Below are 25,043 nucleotides of genomic sequence, written 5' to 3'. Positions count from 1 at the left end.
CAACCTTTGGGCACAGGACACGATACAGTAGCAGCGGTTAGAAGTGTGTACATATTAAGGAGGAAAAATCAATAATAAATAAAGTTATACAAGTTATTTACATATTTAATAAGGATTAGGATAATCAATATGTATGTGAATAGATAAACACTTAATTTTTATACTGTCACAAAACAAAACTATTCGAGATCCACAGACATTTGAATAGTAAAACATATTAGATAAAATTCTTTACGTATTAATACAGACTATTTCATACAAAAAAAAAATATATTGAAAACGTAAATAAGCCTCTGTAATACAAAACTAACTAAAGTTGGTTAAACTACCCTTTAAAGAACGAGTGTCAATCACTTGGTAGTCAATTAATATAATAATAACTATTATTAAATATCTTTTACTATTGGTGGATGGCTATGTTCCAAAAACGCATATATCACACTCAAATTTGATTCGTCTATTTTAACTTTAGCTCGACAATGCTTCGAAAGCCTCTTCGAGCAGTACCAACAGTTGGAGACTTTATTCATTTTAACAAACGTATTACCTTCCAGTAATAAGCCGCGGCCACCTCTGAGCGTCTCAAAGAACTCGCAAGAAAGATCTGAAATTAAGATTTATTAATAATAATTGTTGAATAAGAAAGCTGTATGCCAAAATTCCCAGTACATATGTATGTTCCTTAGCCCCACCCCATTTCCCTTCATCATATCAACTAGTCTTTGAAAGTCATCTGACGCTACTAAAACTAATTGATTTAATTTTTATATAAATTTACAGCTTTGACAAGAAAACTTGTTTATGACAGTTACCAATGAAACCCATCCAAATACGCAATCCATCTTTATATACCGCGACGCTTAAGGTTAAACGCAATTAGGATTTTGGCCAGAATATTTCGAAATGAGTCAGTCAGTGATTGTTATAATTCTTAAATTTAATTATTGTAAATTATTAATTAGGTTTGAAATTTAAAGATAATTATATAAATAATAACAATTTAGTGAGTAACAACTCATAATTTATTTAAAAAATTATACATATTACACGAGTAAATTTTAATGAAATCTCCTTTACAAAAAAAAAGTTTGGGTTTAAAATGGAATGATTTTATTAGAGAGGGGTCATTTATAAAATATATTTTACAAGAGGTAATAAGATTGAATAACTTTTATACATCGGAAGACTACATCTACTGTAAAAAAAATATATAACAATGATATCAAGATTGTTGTCCAGTCTGTGTCAAACTTTATTGCTGTCATATTTATTTACATATTTTTTCATTCTATTTTTCATTTTCTACAATCGATATCACATATTGCGCGCATATATGTACATTAATATCGGTAATTTATATTTGCTTATAATATTCCACGTATGATATTACTTTCCGATTTTTAATCCATCGTAATCAATATAGTGGCTGCTATCACGATACTGGTTTAAGCGAAATTAACCAAACGACTTCGTTTATAACATTATAAGAAATATAGAAAATCAAGAATAAAAAAAAAAAAAACTCTAAGAAGCAGTTTGAGTTCACTTAAATGAGATTCATGCAAAAACTCGTTTTATTTAAGTACTTATATACAAATCTAAAACACAACTTAGTATTTGATTTATATTAACAATTTTCCCGTCCCTGCCTGATGTGATATTGCGATAAATCACAATTTTACATACAATCCGTTAGCCGTCTTCTGATACACAGTAGGAGCGTGAGTGTGGCAAGTGTACGCGTAGGTAATTTTTTTATCTTTATCCATTTTAAGGAACGCTCCACATCGCTTACTCAGTTTTCTCGAACACTGCAGCGTTCTTCCTCCCTTCACGTGGAACGAATACGTGTAATTCCGGAACAAAACGACAGACTTGTTCCCTAACATCGGTAATATTTCGTAATTATGACCTGGAAATAAATGTTATAATATTACGTTTAATACTTTTTTTTAAATCAATCTCAAGTATATAAAGAAATAATAAATAATAATTTATTATTAAAAATCACAAATATTTCTATAAACTTGTCGTTAAGGTTGAAATATAAGTAATGACTGACTATGATTTATATTAATTTAAACAAAGCAATTATCATCACAATAAAATAACTGGAATGTTACTAAGCTGATCATATAGTTAAAAAATGTCTTAGTTTTAGTTACAGGGCAGTAATATATTAATACTTACTTTAAGATTGGTATTTGTAATATCGTATGCATGAATGGTAAAAAATTAAAAGCCCTTGTTAAACATATGACAGATAGATACGGAAGAAGCTATTATTTTATGATGTGAAGGAGGGACGTTGGTTTCTGGCTTTTTTGCTCACAATAATGATAGCTAGTAAGAAAATTGTAAACTATACAATCATTAATAGGTCTATTTTTCCAAAAATTATTTAAGATCCTAATTATATATCTATTCAAAGATTGTATTGCTTTTTTTGGAGTTAGTAAACTCTTTAAGAATCGATTTTCATATAAGGCCTCCAGTATGAAAAAAATATAAGGAGTAAAATCTATGAAGTAAAATCGAATGACGTCGTTACGTTTTTGTAACGCCATCTATCGGAACCCTATTGGATTACGATAGATGGCGTTATTTAATTCATTTATTTACCATTTGATATGCTATTAATCTTTTTCTTAGACTAGTAAGCCTTTTTTGTGCCTATTTAAACAGTCGATCTAAATGAGTAAACTCCAGTCGAGCGTCGGAGCTGAAACACACTTTTTTAGAAATATTCACACAAGAATTACTTGTGAAATAAAAAAAATATCAAATAAAAATATATAATTTAATCATTCTCATGAATTACAATTTTCGTAGGTCTATTGTAAAGACAGCCTTTAACAAATTAACGACTTTTGTACTTTCTGTTTAATAACAACGTCAAAAAAAAAACACTAAATAGAAAAAAATAAACGCCTAAATTTAAGATGTAAAAATAAACAGTCACACAACACGCGTGAAGTAATTAATATACTACTCGAGTATTAAAAATTTTTCGTTTTTACCTGTTTAACCTGTAAAACCTGTTTCACAGTTCGTTGGGATAGTTTAAAAGTTCAGGAAAGGAAATAAGAATAATTCCTCAACGGAACTTCTTGACGCAGCAAAAAAAAAACTTTAAGGGCATCGGGTAAAGGTTATGCGTGTAGTGAAACAATGTTATTCGAAACGAACATTAACTTATAATCCATATTTTACGTATACGATTGAAATGCTGATTTATCGCACGGATTAATCCTAATAACGGAACCATCAGGTGCCCTTTCGAGATACGGCGGCGGATGATTATGGAATAAGTAGTATTTTGTGATGATGTGGTTCTTGAATCCGAGCCTAGCTTTGCAGCCAGCTTTGCTCTTCCTGGAACAATAATATGTGTTCGGGTTCCCGCCTTGTATGGAGAATGAATACCCTTCCACTAAAATAAGATTTTGTTTCCCTTTAAATGATGGAAGTATTTCATATTTTATGTAACCTGGAATTTAATGGATATTGTCATACATTAATTTCTGTTTCTTTTTGTCATTAAAAAGCAGTACTTTTAAAAATGAATTAAACTAAAGTTGTAAACTTATCTAAGAGTTTTTAGATACGTTTTACAGTTTGTCATCTCTTTTTTTATACTCTTCCATAACCTAACAAGACTGGACTAAACTGATGGCGTAGTTAAGGGTTACCTTTCAAAATCAAAATAATTTTATTTAAATAGACTTCTAGAATTTTAATTATCGTAAAAGTAAAGCTACCACAGATTCGGAATTTAGATGAGCTGAATATTAGAATAATCCAAAAAAAAAATCCAAAAATATCAATTTTCAGCAATCAACAGATAACATTAATGTTAGGTTACTATCGTCACACATACAGCACTTATTGAACCACAAAATATTTCTATTTCACGTCAATTTCTTATCGAGATGCAATTCTTACATACTTGATTGAACTTTCAGTATGCAAATTGAACATGATGAGTACATTGATCTAGGTTCTCTTACTTCAATTCACTTCAGTACAACACCTATATTTTATAGGATATCCACAATTATTTTATTTATAAATGCTTTTTTCTTTTTTTTTTTTTTAATAATAAAAGCTTTACACTCAACGTATCCCAAAGTGATTACCGCTTAAAAGATTTCAAAGTGTTAACCGCTTTCAATTTCCTTTTCTCATGTACTAACGTTGACTTCCTATTCAGTTACAAAGCATCCTTGAACGAACAAACAGTTAAATACAGACTTTATTCCAAAATATATTTATTAAAAAAAAAAAACTTATATATACTTTAAGTAATTCTATTTTTTATTATTCATAATTCGCTAATAAGGCATTAATCCTATCAATAATAACACTGTCTGAACTCTAAATAAACTTACTTAACTTTAATATGAATACCATACTTGTTTTTATAGAAAACTGGTGGTGGATGGTTGTGATCAAAGTCACCACCTAATACTGTACCATCATCATCGATCAGCAACTTTGCGTAACACCTACCTCTCGATCTCTTCGAACAGTACAAATGCCTCTTATCCGGTCTAAATGAAAATGTGTATTCTTTATACATTGGTAAGTTTCCTCGTGTCGTTGCCAAGAATTTAATTTTTCCTAAAAAAATTTTAAGGAGGCTGAGTTTTTTTTTTTTATTATTGCGTTCAATTTTACAATTTTAAATTAACGCGATTCAAAAATATTGCCATTGTGGCATTAATGGTGTCATTTCTTTGATGAGTGCTAAAAACTAATTAAAAAATACATAATATCTACGATTTTATTTTTTGTGTTACCCACACATTAGAAATTCTAAACATTTTTGAATATCATATCAAAAATTGACCGCTCCAGCGGGGTTCGAACCCGCGTCTCCGACTGACCGTGTCGGCGCTCTAGCCAATTAAGCTATGGAACGATGTACCCGCTAGATCGAAATTTTTGATATGATGATTTTTATATTCCGATCCAGTACCGATTGTACAATTGCATCAACAAGTCCTATTTTAGTGTTAGTGTGATATTTTCTCAGTTAATTAATGCCTAGTTTTCTCAAAACGAACCACCATAGTTAGAATGTTTGGTATTACATGATAATTTAAATATAATATTAAAATTTTGTTTACATGACAGAAGAAAAAGCTTACGTTTCATATTTGCAAAAATAGAATTACTACTTACATACTATCAGAATTTACGGAATATATCATGTTTTAAGTTGGTGTATTAATTTATACGTATTTCGATTGATATATCGTTACAGGGGTAGGGTATGTTCTTCTAGATGAAAAATAAAAATTCACAAACAATAGCCGAGACATTTAATAAAAACAACACATGAAGTAGTACCTACCAAGAGAGAGATGAAAATTGATATCGGAAGTAAAAAAGGAATAAAATTTTCGATTATTACTTTCGATTTAATTATAACGGTTTTCTAAGTTTAACCTATAATTATAAGCGCTAGTCGACTAACCCACCCTTAAGCGATGATCTAAAACGTGGGTAGACGCAGATTAAAAGCACCGATAGACCGACACGCCGCTTAAAATTGGCTTCGCTTGAAAACACGTAGAATTTAATATATTTGTAATCTGACAGGTGTTTCCATATGATTTTAATGTATATGAATATATTTTTTTTATATATTTGGTTTATTTTGATCAGACACTATTCGAATTAATTAAGTTTAAAATAAATACCGTCCTTGGTTTTATAATACACTGGTGGCGCATGGCAGTGGTCAAAAACTCCGTTTAAAATATTACCATCGGTATCAACGCTTAACTTCGCACTACACCCTCCTCTCACTCTCTTTGAACAGTACAAATGTTTTTTACTCTTGCTATAGCAAAACGTATAATTTTTATAAAATGGTAACAAACCTCGATGTGTTGGCAGGAACTCTAGTTTACCTGAAATATTAATTAATTAATTCTTTTATTTATTTTATTTTGATTTATTTAAAAAAACAGATAGTGTAAAGAGACTAAGTTTAGGGCTAATTACATTTTAAAAAAAGAAAATACAACTTTTAAAAGTTTTCACATACGGTTGCTACATAAAAAGCTTGAGCTTGTTCAGTAAGTAATGGCTAATATAAAATGGTTGCATAACGTTAAAAATATCAAAATTATAAGTCGTCCCAGCCTGTAATATCCTACAGCTCCCCTCCAGTCTCTTTCCCCATGTAGGAAAAGGATCAGATCATAATCCACCATACTGCTCCAATGCGGGTTGGCGGATATATTTCCCACTATGAGCAAAGATCGCTATCTAAGTAAATGTACCTAATTGTCATTTGTCATTGTAAATCTCAACACCGTACCTCCGAGAGCAAGTAATGCTGTCGGACTCGGTTATGATCACACACACCTGATAACGATCCTCTTAATAGGGAATTATATCCGTCCACCTGCGGTGTAGCGTGGTGAATTAAGCTAACCAATCCCTCTCCTAAATGGAAAATATGGGGAAAATGGCCTATGCTTATTAGAGGGTTTGTTACAGGCTTAATCAAAGAAATATTATTGAATTGTGTAGCGAAGGCAATAGTAAAGTAAGTGAAACAAATCAGAATATTTATTTTATTGAAAAAATGTATACTTCTTCAGCACCAAAACTAAAATGTATGCAAACATATAACTTATGCATCTCATTTCGTTTGTTTAAAAGCATAATTATGATTTTTAACACCGTGGTTAGAAAAAAATAACAAATTCTGTTTTATAAATATTTATTTATACACTTAAAATTGGTTTATCCAGATTTATACATATACGAAAACGAAATATTAGGCATTACAGGAGCGGTGAATATTTTTAATCCCTATATAGTTTACAATCAACTACCCCTAGTAGGATTTTCTCCTGTGTCGGGAGTCACACATACACATAAACATACAATACAGAAACGCCCATACCACAATAAACAGCTGTGTGGCCTGTAGCCCTATACAAATGTTTGTCATATGCGGGGATTGAGCTTGTGATCGCTAGCGAGACAACCAGTATTATAGCTGCACCAAACCATCGTTGTTTTCATAATACTTTTAAGAATTTCCATAAGTACATGTACATGAAAACGTAGGGCGGTTACAATGTCTGATCTGGACAATGTGGATTCAACAAACCACGGTGTTTAGCTACGTATGGTTGGATGGTCTTATACCAGATACTCTTAGTCAAAGATCTCTCATCAAAGTATACGTTCCACATGCAACACTTGCTTTTAACAATGTGCAAACAATCAGAATACCGAGGTAGTAAAGTAAAAGATTCGCTGTCGTTTATTGCACTCTTTGCAAGTCTATCAGCTTTCTTATTTCCAAATATGCCAATGTGAGATGGTATCCATTGAATTTTTATAATTTTATCACTGTTACTTGGTTTACAAAGGTCTTTTATCATATCATATGCTGCTGAGCTACATCGAAAAGTCGATGTGCACCGAGCTAAATGATAAAGAGCACTTTTAGAATTTGTCATAATTACGTATTTACCTGACTGTAGTGATTTAATGTAAGCGATAGCCTCCGCAATAGCTATACGCTCGGCAGACATGATAGACACATTTTGGCCAATATTTAGTTGAACATAGCCCATTGTTGGTCAAACAATGCAACACCGCTATTCTTGTCTTTAACTTTTGAACCATCCGTATACAATCGATAAAAGTCACCATAATATTTATTTACATGATTTTCACAAAGTTGTATCAACATCAAAGTGTTATATTGATGTTTGGCTTTACTTATACAATAAATGTCAAAATACAATGTCGAAGAAAAATCCACATAGCTAAACCATGTACACAAAGAGAACATCTCCAGTATATCACTCGAGTGAATAGGAATGTTCTTAACATAATCATAATAAATAATAATATATTAAAATTCAAGAAGTATTTAATTCTGGGTCGGATTTACGATAATAGACATAATAAAAATGCTTAGAGGACGGTCCTATATCAAACGGTCCTATAGTCATATTTGTAATGCAAATGATTGCTATGAACAAGTATTCGGCCCTTGACCTTTTCCATCACAACCAGGTTGTATGAACACTACTAATTTCCTTTCATAAATTTTCCTATTCACTTCGTATTTTGGATTAAAACAAAAGAACATAGAAGAAAAACAAGATCAGTAGAGTTAGCCGAATATAACAACAATTAATAATTACAAAAATAATTACTTTCTAGTCTAACCATAATGAGATTAACATAGAAAGAAGAAATGAAAACAGCCAGTATCAACCTAAATTATTTAACTTTGCAATAAAGCCCCTCCTTGGATTTATAATAAATCGGTGGCGAGTGGCAGTGTTCAAAGACTCCATCTATTACATACCCGTCAGAATCGACCACTAACTTCGCGTTACATTTACCTCTGCGTCTTTTAGAACAGCACAAATGTTTTTTGTCATTTCTATATGAAAATGTGTAATTCTGATACGTCGGTATTGCCCCTCGTGGGGTAGGTAGAAATTCTAATTTACCTGAAAATGTATGTACAAAGTTAAACATTGTTACAACATGATTATTTTAAATTATTAAAAATTAATTTAATAACCATAAAAATAATTATTCAGACTCATTTATTTGTCAAAGGGGCTTGTTATTACGGTAAAATCAACATAGTTAAATATATATCTACTTTATTGACCGACTTCAAAAAAGGAGGGGGTTACTCATTTCGACTGTATGTATTTTTTTATGTGTGTTAGCGGATAACTTCGTCGTTTATGAACCGATTTTAATATTTCTTTATTTGTTGGAAAGGAGGTCAAGGGTGGTACCATGATAAGGAAACTAGAAACTGATGATGGCATCCCAGAGAAATTGAGGACAACCTTCGAAAATCGTAGTGACGACTAGTACGTTTGTTAATTTTTTTCGTCTACTTACGTCATATTATTTGTCGATGTAATTGAAGTCGGTTTTTTTTTTTCGTTTGCGAGCAAACACAATTATCATAATTATTATAATGCAGTCGACACACATTTAAAAATGTCAATTGTTGAATTTTTGATCATATGCAAGAATAAATTAAAAGTAAAACCTTTTTAAAAAAACAAGCTTTTATTTAAATGAGCTAAAACGAAAAAAATAAAATTTTACTTTAAAACTTTTACTGTTTACTTATAAAAACATTACCTAATTTATATGATATAAAACATTGTCGCGAGATTTACTTGTATAGATAAAGAAGTAAATTAAAATGTCTTGATGTGATTGATTTTAACTAAATATAAAAACTTTCAAACTAAGAAAATACACCAGTACACCATAGTATCTAGGATCCTATGTTTTTGTTTTGGAGGTATAAAGTAGATGGAGCTGAAGAAGTTTTACTTCAGTTTACAGTTACTAGTTTTATTTTTATTTATAAATAAACGTCATCTACGTCAAGTTTTGTACATTTTCATGGTATTAATACGATTTTATAGGTTTTTTTTTTGCTTTTTCTCTACAGTGAATTGACATATCACCTGAATAGTTCTTGTTAAAGGCCGTATAAACTACTCGATCTACTATATAAAGAGTATTAAGGAACATTGTTTTACACACAAATATATTAAGAGACAATTTTCCAATATCTGAGTCATATAATGGTAAAAAATATTTGAAAATCTTCTTACGCCTAGACAGATAGTGTGAGTGATCGTATACTTTAACATACTCCACTACGAAAGCACACTTACTTGAATTAGATCTGTTACAGTAATAGTTGATGTAATGATGGTACTATTGATAGGTTAATAGGGAAAAAAGAATTAATTGACAGAATGTCTTAAATAATGGAACGTTAGACTTTCTAAAGCAAGGGTAAATTTTTATTGTTCTTTTGTTCCATGAGCTGTTGTCACTTATAAAGTCAATGAAGTAATAAACATGTATTAAGTCAATAACATTATTTACAAACTAGCTGTGCCTGCGACTTCGTCCGCGAGGAATTTAACAAAAAAGTTATTGTTCAGTTCGCAGAGATACAAATTAATAAATCTTTACAATAAAAGTAGCCTAAGTTACTCCTTACTACATCAACTATCTGCTAGTGAAAGTCCCGTCAAAATCGGTCCGTTTCAGAGATAACCCGGAACAAACAGACAGACAGACAGACAAAAAATATAAAAAATGTTATTTTGACATATTTACCGTGTACATCCATATGCATTTAGTAAAAAGTGTCTATTTTAATATTGCAAACAGGCACTCCAATTTTATTTATTAGTATATATATATATATAAAATTAATAACAATAAAATAATATAATAATAATATATTTTATTTTTATATGTTAATGTAAATTTATGTGAGATCGCATTTCACATAATAGTGCGAATGGCATAAAGTAGGGATATAAAACCACTATCGGAGTGATCTTGCTGATTCTTTTTTTGCAGATTCTACATTCCTAAATGGAGGTAGTTCCAAATTAACTATAGTAATTCTGTTAAGAACGAATACAATTTATATTTTTTAAAAACGCTTTTTAACCATTCAAAAGTGCTTTTGAAGTCTTATTTAATATACATGATGATGATGATGGGTGATGACTCGTAAAGTAAATTTTTAGGGGACAGTTGAACTATATTTCGAATAAATTCAAAAATGTGAGTTGATGTGACGTGGATTAGTGATAATGTTCATTTTTGACACTGACTATGATGTCGTCGATCGTATAAATGACTGCTTTGCATCCTCTGGCGAAGTGCGTAGAACATACCCATCTCTTCTTGTCAAGTCCCGCAACCGTCTTTTTATTGTAAAACGTGTATCCCTCTAAACTGATCAATGTTTTACCTCTCCGTGATGTCACGAAAGTTGCTGCAACAATTACCAAAACTGTACATTGTTATGTACCAATCTGCACGCTTTAAGTTAAGATAAATTTTAGAAAATGTATCATTAAATTAAAAAAAAATATAATTTATTGTAAAATAACCTTATTGCATCAATTCAATTGTATATACACGGTACACAGATCATACGCTTAGTTTAAAATCATACCCTTACTTATGACGCATTAAATAAATATATAAATAAATTCAAAGTAAAAAATTGGTGGTCTGTAAAGTTGTTTTACGGACGTCATAACAAAACATCTCGTCAGACCCATAGGCCAATTGAGTGGAAGATATATAGATGTGGCGCAAGCGTACAACGAGCGTAACGGGACAACGAGTCATCCTTATTCGTGCATGCCGCCGGCGTTTATCGATTTATTAGACGTTGTCACGACAATTTTTTTTAAAAACAAGCTTTTATTATAATGCGCTAAAGTGATTTTTTTTTTATTTCAAAACTTACTGTCTACTTCATTACTATCAACTTGTGACGAGATAAGAGTACTTGTATTTCCTTATTTTAAAAATGTAATCGTTAAATCAATCATATCAATATATTATTTAATTTACTTGTTTACCTAGACAAGTAAATCTCGCGACAAGCTTTTATAGCAATATGAATTAGGTAATGACTTAATAAGTAGATAGTAAAAGTGTTAAAGTAAAATTTTCTTTTTTTCGATTTAGACCATACTTTTAATTTTGTATAGACATTTGACTTATCTCTATGTCTCAATCACAATTTAGTTCTTCAATAAGAAGACCTTCTTATGATTTTAGACCTACTTACGGCTACGTACGCTTGATCAGCAGCGAAAAACTTTTAACCTAAGTATACAACGGTATGGTCGACAGTACTTTCCTGCATTTTGTGTACTATGGAAGCCCAACATAATATAATTGGCAGCATTCTTTATTCTGCAGTGCCGTGATTATATTTTGCTGGAAATTGCACACTCTTCTGTTCAATGAGGTAAATACCGTCTTTACCGAAAATCCACTTTAAAAATGAAAAAAATATATAATCGATTATTTTACATAAATAGTTTAATTTGCATTTATTATTAGACAGCGTAGGACAGTTTATTCAAAACTGTGTCACTTTTCTTACTTACAGAATTTTTATACCCGTCATAACTCCTAAACGAAAAGTCCGATCTGAATCATTTAAAGTGGAATTTACACGTACATAATCAGCTTAAATTATCCAATCATTTCAATAGGTAAGGATTAATATCATGATACCAATATTGCCCCTATTCTATTTCATCCGTATTTGAACTTAATTATTTAAACAAAAACTTTTATTGTTGCTGAACTAAAATAGTTAAGCATTAAATAGTTAGCCCGCCGTATTGGGTTTAAACTGACGTCACTTTAATCGAATTATTCTTAGCAAGCCCTTTCATTTGACACCCATATTGAAGAAGTAGCGCCATCTTGGAAATGCAACCATGTTGGATTTATAATGACGTCACAAAGTTAACCATGCATTTCAGCTCAATTGCTTGAAGATAGCTGCTTCAAAATTGAGTTGTAAGATTTCGCCTGAACAAACATACATACATATATTGCAAGTTAAATAAAAGCTTGTAAAATAAACCACGGTGAACAAGTCAAAAAAAAATTTATTTTTGTAAAAATAGTTGTATAACAATTTAATATATTTTTTTAATAAGAATAAAATTCTCGTAAATTATTTTCCATATTCCAATTCTTTTTTCATATGTTTATTAGTTTTTCTATGCCTTTCTATATCATTTAAGCCCCCATGACCGATACCAAGCACTCGTCTACACAGTTTACAATACACTTTGTCCTTTTCTTCCAAGGGCTCGATCCAAGGAAATTCACACACCCAGGAATCTCTAAAACTGCACAACCGCTTCTCCTTTCTCATAATTCCATTAAAAGTAAAAATTTTGTAAAATCCTTTTCCTGAAACATCGCAAAACTATATGTATGTAAATATTTCAAATTTTATTTTGTGTAAAAGATTAACGTGTATAAATGTGAAGACGTAATTTATAGTACGTATAATTATTATACATTTATACATTTATTTATTTATTTATTTATTTATTTATTTATTTATTTATTTATTTATACTTTATTGTACACCACAAATACATTTTAAACAATAAACATATTTAAAAAAAAATATTTACAGACTGTGAAGTACAATGGGCGGACTTATGGCTATTTAGCCATTTCTTCCAGACAACCCAAATGTCATTACTGACATAATTGATTACTAAAATATCATTACCTGTTTATGACAACGTAGCTTCAAAATTTAATTTAAATAAAAACTCGTATAATTACATCATAAGAATATATTTTATCAATCTACATACATTTAGATACAAACTAAGGTCTTGTCATAAATTGACTTATGCCTTTTACACACAAATAAATTGTATTGTGTATTACATGATTGTAAAATTTATTTAAAGATCAAAGAGTAAAGGCCAAAGACCTATTAATTAAAAAAAAATATCTCTTAATTTTTTTTACAGATTTTCAACTGTAATGGTAATTATTATATTCTAATTATTATACTTATTATGAAATTATTTTAAAATAATTAAAAACATAAATAGCGATATAGAAAATCTTAAAAATAATATGTGCTACTGATGATTATTAAGCATTTCGGTATATTATTAAATAATTTTATGCTATTTTTATGTAGCTTCCATCCGAACACTTTTGGTAAAACGGCGGATCATGAGTGTGTTCGGTTTGAGCCAATATAACTGTGCCATTCTGGCTCAATCTCATTTTTGCCGGACATTTCGCACTGAATTTTCTGGAACAATACAAATAACTTGCCGACTTGCCTTGTATTCCTTGATAGGAGAAAGTATGCTTTTTGTACATTACGAGTTTTTTTCCGTTTACTAATTTCATGACTTCATATTCTAAAAGAAAAAAAAAATACTATTTAGTCTCTAACATATTTTAAAGATTAGTAATTTTAGCATTATATATAGACAAAAAAAAAAATTATTTCATAACATTTATTGAAACTAATAGAATAAAATACAACTTATAAATAGAACTAAATAACCTAAACTGAAATAATTGTTACTTTAGTAACAATAAAGAAAAGCGTATATTTTTCCAGGTAAAATTAATTTTTATCACAGAAAAACAATGCAAAGGTTATTTACTGTGAGATTAACATTATTATCTTAAGTCATTGAATTAAGTAAAACAGTCTTAAACATTGGAGCACATATAAACTTATAAGTTACTAGCGAACAGCCCCGTCTTCGCACTGTTGTCAAAACTATCAGTGTTCCTCTACTATATTATCCATTTCATATACATATGAACCTTTCTCTGGAATCACTCTATTTACTAAAGAAAACCGCATCAAAATCCATTGCGTAGTTTTAAAGATCTAAGCATGCAGACAGCGGGAATCGACTTTGTTTTATACTATGTAATAATGATTATATCAACATACATGTAAGTAAGAGATCTAGTTCTAAAAATATATATACGCTCATTAGATCGTTTAAGCAGAACTTACTACAATCACATAAAACAAAACAGTTGAATTGTGAGTCTCCTTTTTGAAATCGGTTGGAAAACAAATGTAAGCGGAACTAAGTGTATGAAAGAATTTTTATATGAAACTACAACGTGAAAACATTTTAAATTATTCTAATTACATTAAGAAGTTTATAGCACTCATGTTATTTAAAAGATACTTGTAGCATCATATCTAAACAAATATACAATTAGATATCTACACTATCAATAAATCGATGTTTTAAATATGTTATACATATAACATACGCTTACATTATGTAGTGTTTCATTGGAAACCCATTAATAAGAAAACACAGCCGATTTGCGTAAAATTTGGCACATTCGCGGCAACCGAAATTGTAGTACAAGCACCACACAATAAATAATCACGCTTTTGTGTTGACAATTGACAATAATTGAGGAACAGAAAAACAGGCGTTTTTCCGATTCTTGTATTAAAAAGATAAATAATTGTTTTTTTTTTGTCATGGAAACTAGTCAAACTAGCTTCTGATGCTATCAGATTGATAAAATTGCTTAGTACTATTTTCAAGTTTTCTAATTATAATTATCAGATATGAATATTGTATTCGCAATTAGGATTTAAAATCTATAATACTACATTTTATGATAAGTATGATTAATAACTGGGAGACTCATTACATTAAAATTCCATTGAGTATTTTTTCTATTTTACTTTTTTCTATTGTAAACGTTGATTCAATGTTAAGGAACCTTTAAACTTAAATGGCACGGTAATATCTTCATTGTACTAGACTGCATGAAAAATATAATATAAAGATATAAAATATTCTCCAAACTACGTTTCTATAACTTACTCATAAGCGATATTGGTTTAAAAGTTTAGGTTCTAGACGTGACCGGTCAACTTCGTTTGACAAGCTTACAAATGTTTGAACATTAGTTAGTAGAGCGGATTTTATATCAGAAAGATTTATCCCTAACATAGGAATTCTAAAAAACAGTAAATCTTGTAATTTCTCTCTCTCTTTCTCATCCATTGTCTTGCTTTCAATACTTTTTAGTCACTAAAAGAAAGTTAAGTTTGTCGCGGACTCGTTCGTATGGATCTTTCTTCGGTTCTTCCGGTTTATTTTCGAATTTTTCTGGATGATCTTGTTTGTATTGTTCGTAATGCTGAAGGAAATCGACGCCTTTTGATTTACCTGGTCAGAAAAATAGGTTAACATTTAACATTCGTCTCGATATAATTTTCACCTATAATAACGGATAATTTAATATTCTTATACATACATTAATTAATTAAGAAATTTATCGAAAACGCAGTGATATTAGTAAGTTTGTTGTTTACTGACACGAGTAATATTTTAAGAGTATTGTGTGCGAATATGTTTAAAATAATACCATCGTCTTGTAATGTTCGCATGACATCAATTTATAATTTGTGAACTGAATTTTCTAATTATACGGTTTGGTTCAGAACTAGTTATTTACTGTAACATTAGGCATATCACCGATCTCATAATTATTTTAGTTTATTTCATTATTTCATCAGTACATCATTCTTCAGTACTATTTGTATGTATTTAATCGTTCCAATAATATACTAAATCACCCGCATAAACTTGATTACATAGTATTTAATACAAGTAACAAGATTTATACAAATCGGGCGTATCGAGACCAAATCAGGAACGTCTTGAAAAAAAAAGGCCAAGTCAAGAGTACCCTAAACCGAAGAGCATGTATGAAGGGAATAATGAAAGTGGATAAAGCGAAACAAGTATGTCAGGATCGTAGCAAGTGGAAAGAAGTGGTCTCTGCCTACCCCTACGAGAAAGAGGCGTGATTATATGTATGATATATAGTATGTACATTTAAAACTTATTATATTATTCGTTTAAATAAGTCGAAAAAGTGTATTTTACTACCAAACTACCATGTACCACAAAATACACAAAAGTACTAATATTATAACTGGACCGATTCGAACGAAGGAGATTTAGTTGATAAACTTAACGGATAATACTATAATTTTTCTTCTGTGGAGGTCTGGTCAAACGTTTTTGTATGCGTTCAAAGTTACCAGATAGGTGACGGTAGAACATTGATAAGTCTTTGCATGTGGTACAACTATCTATATATCATCATTATCATCACAGTCTGGAACCCTCAATACAAAAATTATATTGACGCTATAGAAAAAATTCAAAAAAAAATTTGAAAGGCACTTTAAATTAAAAGCTTTAAGTCGCAATGATGTTACCCCACCGTTACCCCTCCCATCGTTGCTTGATCGGCGCTTAGAGAATGACCAAGTCTTTTTGTATAAGATACTGAAACCTCATATTGATTCGGCGTTTTTGTTACAAAATATTAATTTTAGATGCCCTCGAACGAATTCGCGTTTAAAAAGGTTATTTTCTGTCCCTGTAACCAGAACCAAATATGCTGGAAACATCTTTGTTCTCAGGTCCTGTAGAAACTATGACGATATATTTAACTTCATTGACATTTTTAATTGTACCCTAACCTCATTTAAGCAGCATTTTAGGGACGTAATAAGTAAAAAAATAATAATAATAATGTATTTCTTTGATTAAAAAAAATCATAATGCATTTCTTGATATAATAATGTATCTCTTTGATTTATTACACTAATTTCTGTATTAATCTTAATTTTAATTCTAATCTTTGACTTATTTTTAAATTATAATCCTTTCATTTGACATAATTGACACGTTCGACTCTTTTTATGACTCTTTTTTTATAAATCACATAAATTTTTATATCTCAATGATTTTTTGTCTCTTTTGATAGTTAATTTATATTATGTTAATTGATTTAAAATTACGACTTTTCAAATGACATGTCTGTATATTATTGTTAGTGGAAACTTTGGTGATTAATGTGTTTTTGTAAGAAAATTAATTGTACGTAATTTTTATATTGTATGTTTCCCAAATAAATAAATAAAGTAAATAAAATAAATAAATAAATCACATCAGCCTAATACAGTCCACTGCTGGACATAGGCTTCCACAAGTTCGCGCTAAAAATGGCGTAAACTCATGTGTGTTGCCCATAGTCACCATGCTGGGCAGACGGGTTCGTGACCGCAGGGCTGGCTTTATCGCACCGAAGACGCTGCTGCTCGTCTTCGGCCTGTGTATTTCAAAGCCAGCAGTATGATGGTTATCCCGCCATCGGTCGGCTTTTTAAGTTCCAAGGTGGTGGTGGAACTGTGTTATCTCTTAGTCGCCTCTTACGACACCCACGGGAAGAAAGGGGATGGCTATATTCTTACTGCCGTAACCACAAAGTTTAACTATCTATATATGACTACTATTAAGTAGATTTGGTGGGAATTAGATTTCACATATTTATTCACTAGTTACGAGGCAATCAGATTTAACTGAAAAAAAATATATCGTGATTTGTTTATCATTTTATTTCAAAGGTTACCTTAAAAAAGTATACCATAATAAATACCCAAAAAAAGTATACCATACAAATCAATTCTTAAACCTTATAAATACTATGTTACGGAAAAATAAACAGTAATACTGAATGTATAATTGGGTTTGCTAGCAAACAAAAAAAAAACAGATTCCAATTAAATCGATAAGTAATACAAAATAAGTGGACGAAAAAATTAACAAACTCACTACAATTTTTGAAGATTCCCCTCGATTTCTCTAGGATCATCAGATCCTGGTTTCCTTATCGCGGTACATCCTTTACGGGATATCGCCTTTCTAACAAAAAAAGAATCAGCATAATCGGTTCATATACGACGATGTTATCCGCAAACACACATTAAAGATATATATACGGTAGAATTGAGAAACCTCCTCATTTTTTGAATTCGGTTAAAAAGTGAATACATACTTTAATACTAAACATTTACTATATAATAAAACACATAATACATAAACATACGCATATCGCTACATTAAAGTAGGCGCATGTTAGCATAGGCCTTATTCTTCATGTAGGAGGTAATAAAGACTTTAAGAAACAAACATAAGTATTATTGAACTATTTAAAGAAGGAGCGAAAAATATGAACTGCTTAAATCCTCATAATTTTTCCATCAGAAGTACGGTACATTTTCGGTGGAGGATGATCGTGAGATCCACTAACTTCTTTCAATTTGCCCTCAGTCGTAGTCTTCAGTCTCACCTTACATCCAGCCAGTCTTTTCGAGCACTGCCACGTAATGTTTCTATATACATTGACATATGTGTAACCTTTGTGTAATATTAAAGTACCGTCTCCACGATTTGTCGGTATGAATTCTAAGGGATCTGAAAATTAAATGTGGCATTATAAAAATCGTTACACTATTTTTGACCGACTAATTCAGTCTGTAATATATCATTGCTGGACATAGGTCTCATTCTCCATGTAGGAGAAGGATCGGAAAATAACCCGTATACATTCCCTACTATGTGTAGCGATGGCTATTAGATGCCTATGATAACTCCTGGAACGATAGCTTAACGTGCTTATCGAGAAAAAACGATATATATTTATATTTATAAATATATAAATAAATAAATAAAAATTATGAAATAAATAAATAACTTATTATTGGAATAGCACTTAAAATAAAAGACTCACTTATCACTTTCGTTTATTAGGTTCTGATTCACAAATAATTTACAATAATAAAATATCACATCAGGACATTGTTACTCTCACCGTTGCCGATAACGTTCTGAGTGACATTCATCCTTATAAATCATTTTCAAAAATCAAAAATGTCAATGTTGCCATCAACTGGGTTTTATTCCTATTAATCAAATTAATAAATAATTATTCCTAAAAAAATTATTATTGCCCGATTAATTCATATTATATTAAAAATTGATATTTAAAATTAAATAAAACATAAAAATTATGAAGACTATGCTAACACATATAAATCAAATTAATAAATAATTATTACTTAATAAATTATTACTGCTTTATTGACTCATATTACATTAAAAATTGATATTTAAATTTTAAAAAGTCTACAAATTATGATAAGTATGCTAACATTATGGTGTAGTAAAAACTATGAAACTAATGACAAATACATACAATAATTTTTATTTTCTATAGTACAAAATATTAACAAAGATCATTGCTACATTATAAACAACGCAGGCCTTGAAAACAATCATTATACATACTGTACTATAAATCAGTGTACGTTGGTCGTGGCAAATAGTAAGAACATATTAAAGAGGAAGTAATTAAATATTCAACTTTTTAAAGCTGTAGTTATGGGTAAACCACACGAGTTCACGCCGTTTTTGACCTGAACTTGTGGAGGCCTATGCCCAGCAGTGAATTGCGATAGGCTTAAGTGACTAAATTATCAATATAAACCTAACACAACCTAAACTCAATCTAATAATGTTGTTGCTGGGTCACTGATTTCTGTTAGAAATAAAAAAAAAAATAAGTATCTTATAACATTCACACGCAGTAGTCTGTTACTAAGGTTAGCCACTTAATGCTTGTGATATAGGTAACAGTGGGCTGATATAGGTACATATATTTTTTTAATAAAAATAAACAGAATAATAATTCACAAATATCTAAACACAAATATTAAACCCGCGGAGCCAAAAGCAGGGCCATTACGAATCGCGCCAACGAGCTAGTTAATTATACACACAAAAAGTTCCTGCTTTCTTCCTTTCCAATTGTCGTCATTAGGTAAAATTAACAATAATCAATTACACGCAATATATCATCAATTTTATATTAAAATGCATTTTTTTTAAAAGTAACTGGGGAGTTTCTCGCCGTTTCTTCACTACAGAATATAGGTACATTCCAAATAAGCGGTAGTTTCATTTTTAACCACAATTAATAGTTTAATTCATAAAATTAGGTTAAATATAATTAGGTTTAGATCCTTTTAGGTTAAATTATTTTAAATCTGTCCTAAAATTATTATTAGAATTACTTGTGCCAAAATACTATAAATGATTTATCCAATATTACGAAAAATAAATTATTTTTAAAATAACAACGGAGGAGTAACCGAACAAACAGCCTTCTTATAAAATATATAATAATTTACACTCTGAACACCTGACCACGAGAACTACGAAAGAGTTTTGGTGGTACGTGATTGTGTTCACCTATTACATCATAGAACTGCCCCTCTGCATTCGTTATTACTTTGACCTTGCATCCCTTCTTCTTCTTGGAACAGTACCATCTCGTCTTACTGTTCATTGAAGCGTATGTAAAACCATTGTAGAGCAGTATCTGACCCTTACGGTTACTGGGAATAAATTCGACTTTACCTGAAACATTTCAAAATTTGTCAGTAACTTTTTTTTAATATTTTGATGAACTATTTATTCCGAAGTAAAAGATAGCAAGGTAAAATCGTTATTTTTTTAATAAATTTCTTTGTGAAGAAGCCTTTGTACATCTTTCTTTGTATGTATCACTTTTTCTTGTAATGTTTCCTTGTGGTGTGCAATAAAAAGTAATTATTATTATTATTATTATATTTATAAAAAAATAAAACAAACATTCAGCTACATTAGTCGGCTATAGCTGTGAGCAGTATTATTTTGCTGTAATCTTCTGTAAGTTTAAAGTACTTCCCTAGACGGGGTGCTGCAGATTGTCGAATAATATCGAGAATACATTACAAATCCATAAAAATGTCCAATTAGTAACGACCAAGTCTGACAATTCTACCGTCAACAGTCCTGTAAAGACTAGGAGGGTAGTGATTATGTTCGCCGGTTACTTGCACAAGTTCTCCGGCCGGTGTAGTTATAATTTTTGCTTTGCATCCCGTTACCCTCTTCGAACAGTACCATCTTGTCTTGTTATTAGTATGCATGTGTGAAAACGTATACCCTCCGTAAACGAGACTGTAACCATTTCCACGAGCATTTTGATGTATTTCAATTAAGCCTGCAAGCAATTTTTATTTCAAATTTAATCTACGTACTTTTTTGTTTTTATTTAGGTAGATAACAAAAAAATAAAATATAACAAATATACAAGTATATTTTAATAAATTGTAATTGTACTGAAGACACATAAGATAAATATTACAGATACTTATTTTAATGTAAATATTATATACGATCCCAAATAAAATAGGAAAGGGCCAGGCAAAGAAGACTTTTTTATTAATTTGATAACAATTATTACGCCACTAACCGCAACCTATTTTAATATCGCCTACAAACGGTAAACCTTTCCGTCGTTGGTTCGGCACAACATAGGGGGCGGGTGATTGTGTTCAGACTGAACCACCTTAACCAATTCCCCATCATGGGTAGTATGAATTCTTGCTTTACAACCTTTCGCCTTCTTAGAACAATACCAACGACCCTTACTGGTCATCCGCCCATATGTATGTCCTTTGTAAATGAGAATCAACCCCTTTCCACGGTTACTTGGTACATATTCTAGAATCTCTGGAACAAGATTAACCATTAATTGGGTATAACAAATTTTTTTGGTACATTTTTAATCAAAAAGGTCGGCATAATGAGAAGTCATTTATATTGTATATTTATTTAATTGTAATGAAGTTGTAAATTTTTTAAATTATAACAATTATTACAACATTTTTTCGTGTGTTCACCGCAGATCAATTTAAAGCAATCATGGCACGTTTTGTTTGTTTTTCTATCAAGCTTCCTTGGACATAAGTAACATCTTCCTCGTTTTTTTATTTGTAAGCCCTCATTAGATAACAGAGGGTCTCGAACTTCACAAATTGATTGTTTTTTTAAAGATGCAGGCAGTAATAACTCTGTAAATAATATTCCTTTATAAATATATATACAACTTGCAAGGTTGGATAAGTAACAAAAGTGTATTACCAAACAAAAAAAATAAACTATGTTTTCCTGTATCAATGTCGTTTGAATGAGCTTCTAGTAGGAATGAGAAGTGGGTATCGATTGGAGTCACAAATATAATATGAAAGGGCCTAAAAATCGTTTCACCGTGAACAAGTTCTAAAGATGGAGTAATTTTCAAGAACTGATGTTTATTAGGAACTAGAGGTACTACAAAAGTTACATAACACTGAAAAGCGTTTAATCAGCTGGACCAGCTGGAAGTCGAATTTGGGTAGAATAGTACGTGATTATTGAGGAGAGTAATTCATCCCCGCTTGACTCCAACAGTGGACAATCTTCACCAGACGATTATTTGAAGAAAAGTTGTACCTTATAGTAATATGCCTACCGAGACAACTGTGCCCTAAACAGCAGAAAATATGGTACCAAAAATCTGAAACAGCCCGACTGGAGAAGTAACACGACCTTACAGAAAATTACAGCTAAATAATACTGCTTTCAATTAGTGTTATCTGAATGGTCAGTTAGGTGACTAGAGTGACTGGGAAAATTGGGGGTAGAGTAGACAACGTGCTTAAGATACTTCTTTCATTGTAAGTATTTATAAGGTATCGGTATCACTTACCATGAGGCATACTTTTGCGGACCTAGTTGTATACTAAAAAAATGCCCAAGATGTAGTTATAGAGCTCCTTAATTTACCTCCCCAGGCGGCAAAAAGAAAACATCGGCCGAATCTATAGTGCAATGGGAAACTACAATGACTTATTAAAAATAAAAATAAAAAAATACATTAATACATTTCTATTGTACGCTTTTATTTACATTTCATGCAGATGTATAAAAACATACAATATGTTTTATTTGTTTTATTGTAGCCGGCGTTTGACTACTTCAGCCTGTTAATTGCATTGCTTTTTTCATCAATAATCCTTTGAATATCCTGTCATTTGTAATTTTATATTAACAATACTAACGTTTTTATTTTGCATGAGCCCATTATGTGTGACCCTGAAAATAAGTTCCATTCTTTCTTATCGATTAGGTACTCGGCACAAACCCCAGAAAGTCAGATGTATTTAAAATTAATCTAGAATATTTATCTATATATATTTTAAATTGTATTTATAAAATAAAATACATTAAAACAATAAATTTTAATTTGAAGCAATTTATTAAAACTTTTAATAATTAAATTTTTAAATGTACAACAAACGATTATTAATAAATGTAAACTAATAAATTAAAATTATTACTTATTGTTATCATATCTGATAATTCTAATTTAACCAAAGCGCTTTTGCTCCCATTCGCTAACTTAAGACTAAGTTAATAAACAAAAATGTATGTTTATACTAACTCACTTCACACTAACAAACATACATTTATTTCCAACGAACCAAAGACCGCTTGTTACCCTATTTCACTTAAAATATAAAGTCTAAACCCATTACTTCAGAAAACTTTCCGGTAGACATACCTACTCTCTAAACTACTATATGGTAATCTAAATATGTGTAAGCTATTTAAGATTTCAATCCCCTTACTTGCGTTTGCAATATCGTAGTAAACGCAGTGCGTAAATAATTCCAAAAGGCTGGACCTTTGGAGACTAAACTTTCAATTTCAGTTAATGTATTTATTCTTAATCAGAATCATTAATTTGCAAAATTATCATTTCAATTAATTTTCTCAGAAATTTAAGAAAGAGAATGAGAATATGATCTTCTGACCAATATTGTATTCTGTTACACTGTTCCATTTTTGTTTTCATTTAAAATGCGTTTGCGCAACGGTCACGGCACAGACTTATGGCTGTTGCGCTGGCGCTCGCGGATTCGATCCCCATATATTGCATACATTTGTATTAGCCACACAGATGTTTATAGTGGTCTGGGTGTTTTTTCTTGTGTACTTGTGTATTTTCCGATTTCAAATACAGGGGTACATCATAGTGGGGGCCGACGTCATTTTATTTATTGACTATCACAGTTTATAAATCTTGCCGTAAATCGTTCTAAATAACTTAGGCGGTGGATGATTGTGGTGACCTTCGATAACTTGAAGCAACTCCCCTTCAGCGGTTGTACTGATTTTCGCTTGACATCCTTTTTTTTTCTTTGAACAATACCATCGTGTCCTACTGTGCATATGTCCATACGTGAATCCTTTGTAAACAAGCGTCAATCCTTTTCCTCGGTTACTTGGTATAAATTCTAGAATATCTGTCAATATTAAAATGTAAGTTAAAATACCATTTAGGTGTTTATAACATTTATAACTATCATTACGTATTGTTTTCTAATGTTCGAGACACGTTATCAGAAGGCTCATGAAATTTGTCTGATCTGATATTAAGTAATAAGCATCACTAAGCATGACTAGCCCGTTGCACAGTGGAATATGTCTGAACAAAGGCATATCATAAATCAATTTTACCAATGTCAGAAATAGGCTACTTTATTAATTTTAATTATTAGTTCAATAGTCAGAATTTAATATTATATAAGAATTAAATACGTTTTTGGCATAAATAAATTGTTTTACATGAAGTAATGTTAACCGTTTTACTAATGAGAAAATTCAACTTCTTTATTTACAACTTTTAAAACGATATAGTTAAAAATCTTGAAGAGTATAGTATTGAGTATTATATATTTTTGAAAAGCTCATTTATAGAAGATTAAAAATACTATTTTAACAGATTGTAACTTTTATTTACTTTAAAAAAAAGAACACGTGAACTCAGAACAATGAAACTTAATTGATGTGAATCTGTATATATTACTTTATTTCGAAACAAAATTTGATAGC

At 30.5% G+C, this 25,043-nt stretch overlaps 1 protein-coding gene across 1 annotated transcript in view; it reads left to right on the top strand.

Annotated features, from left to right (window-relative positions):
- Positions 1-25,043, top strand: part of LOC123658064 — a 518,186-nt gene that overhangs the window by 380,634 nt on the left and 112,509 nt on the right. The window lies entirely within an intron of this gene.

Source organism: Melitaea cinxia, chromosome 11 (assembly GCF_905220565.1).
Source record: "Melitaea cinxia chromosome 11, ilMelCinx1.1, whole genome shotgun sequence".
Classification (NCBI taxonomy): Eukaryota; Metazoa; Arthropoda; class Insecta; order Lepidoptera; family Nymphalidae; genus Melitaea; species Melitaea cinxia.
This window is presented reverse-complemented; position numbering and strand designations above follow the sequence as displayed.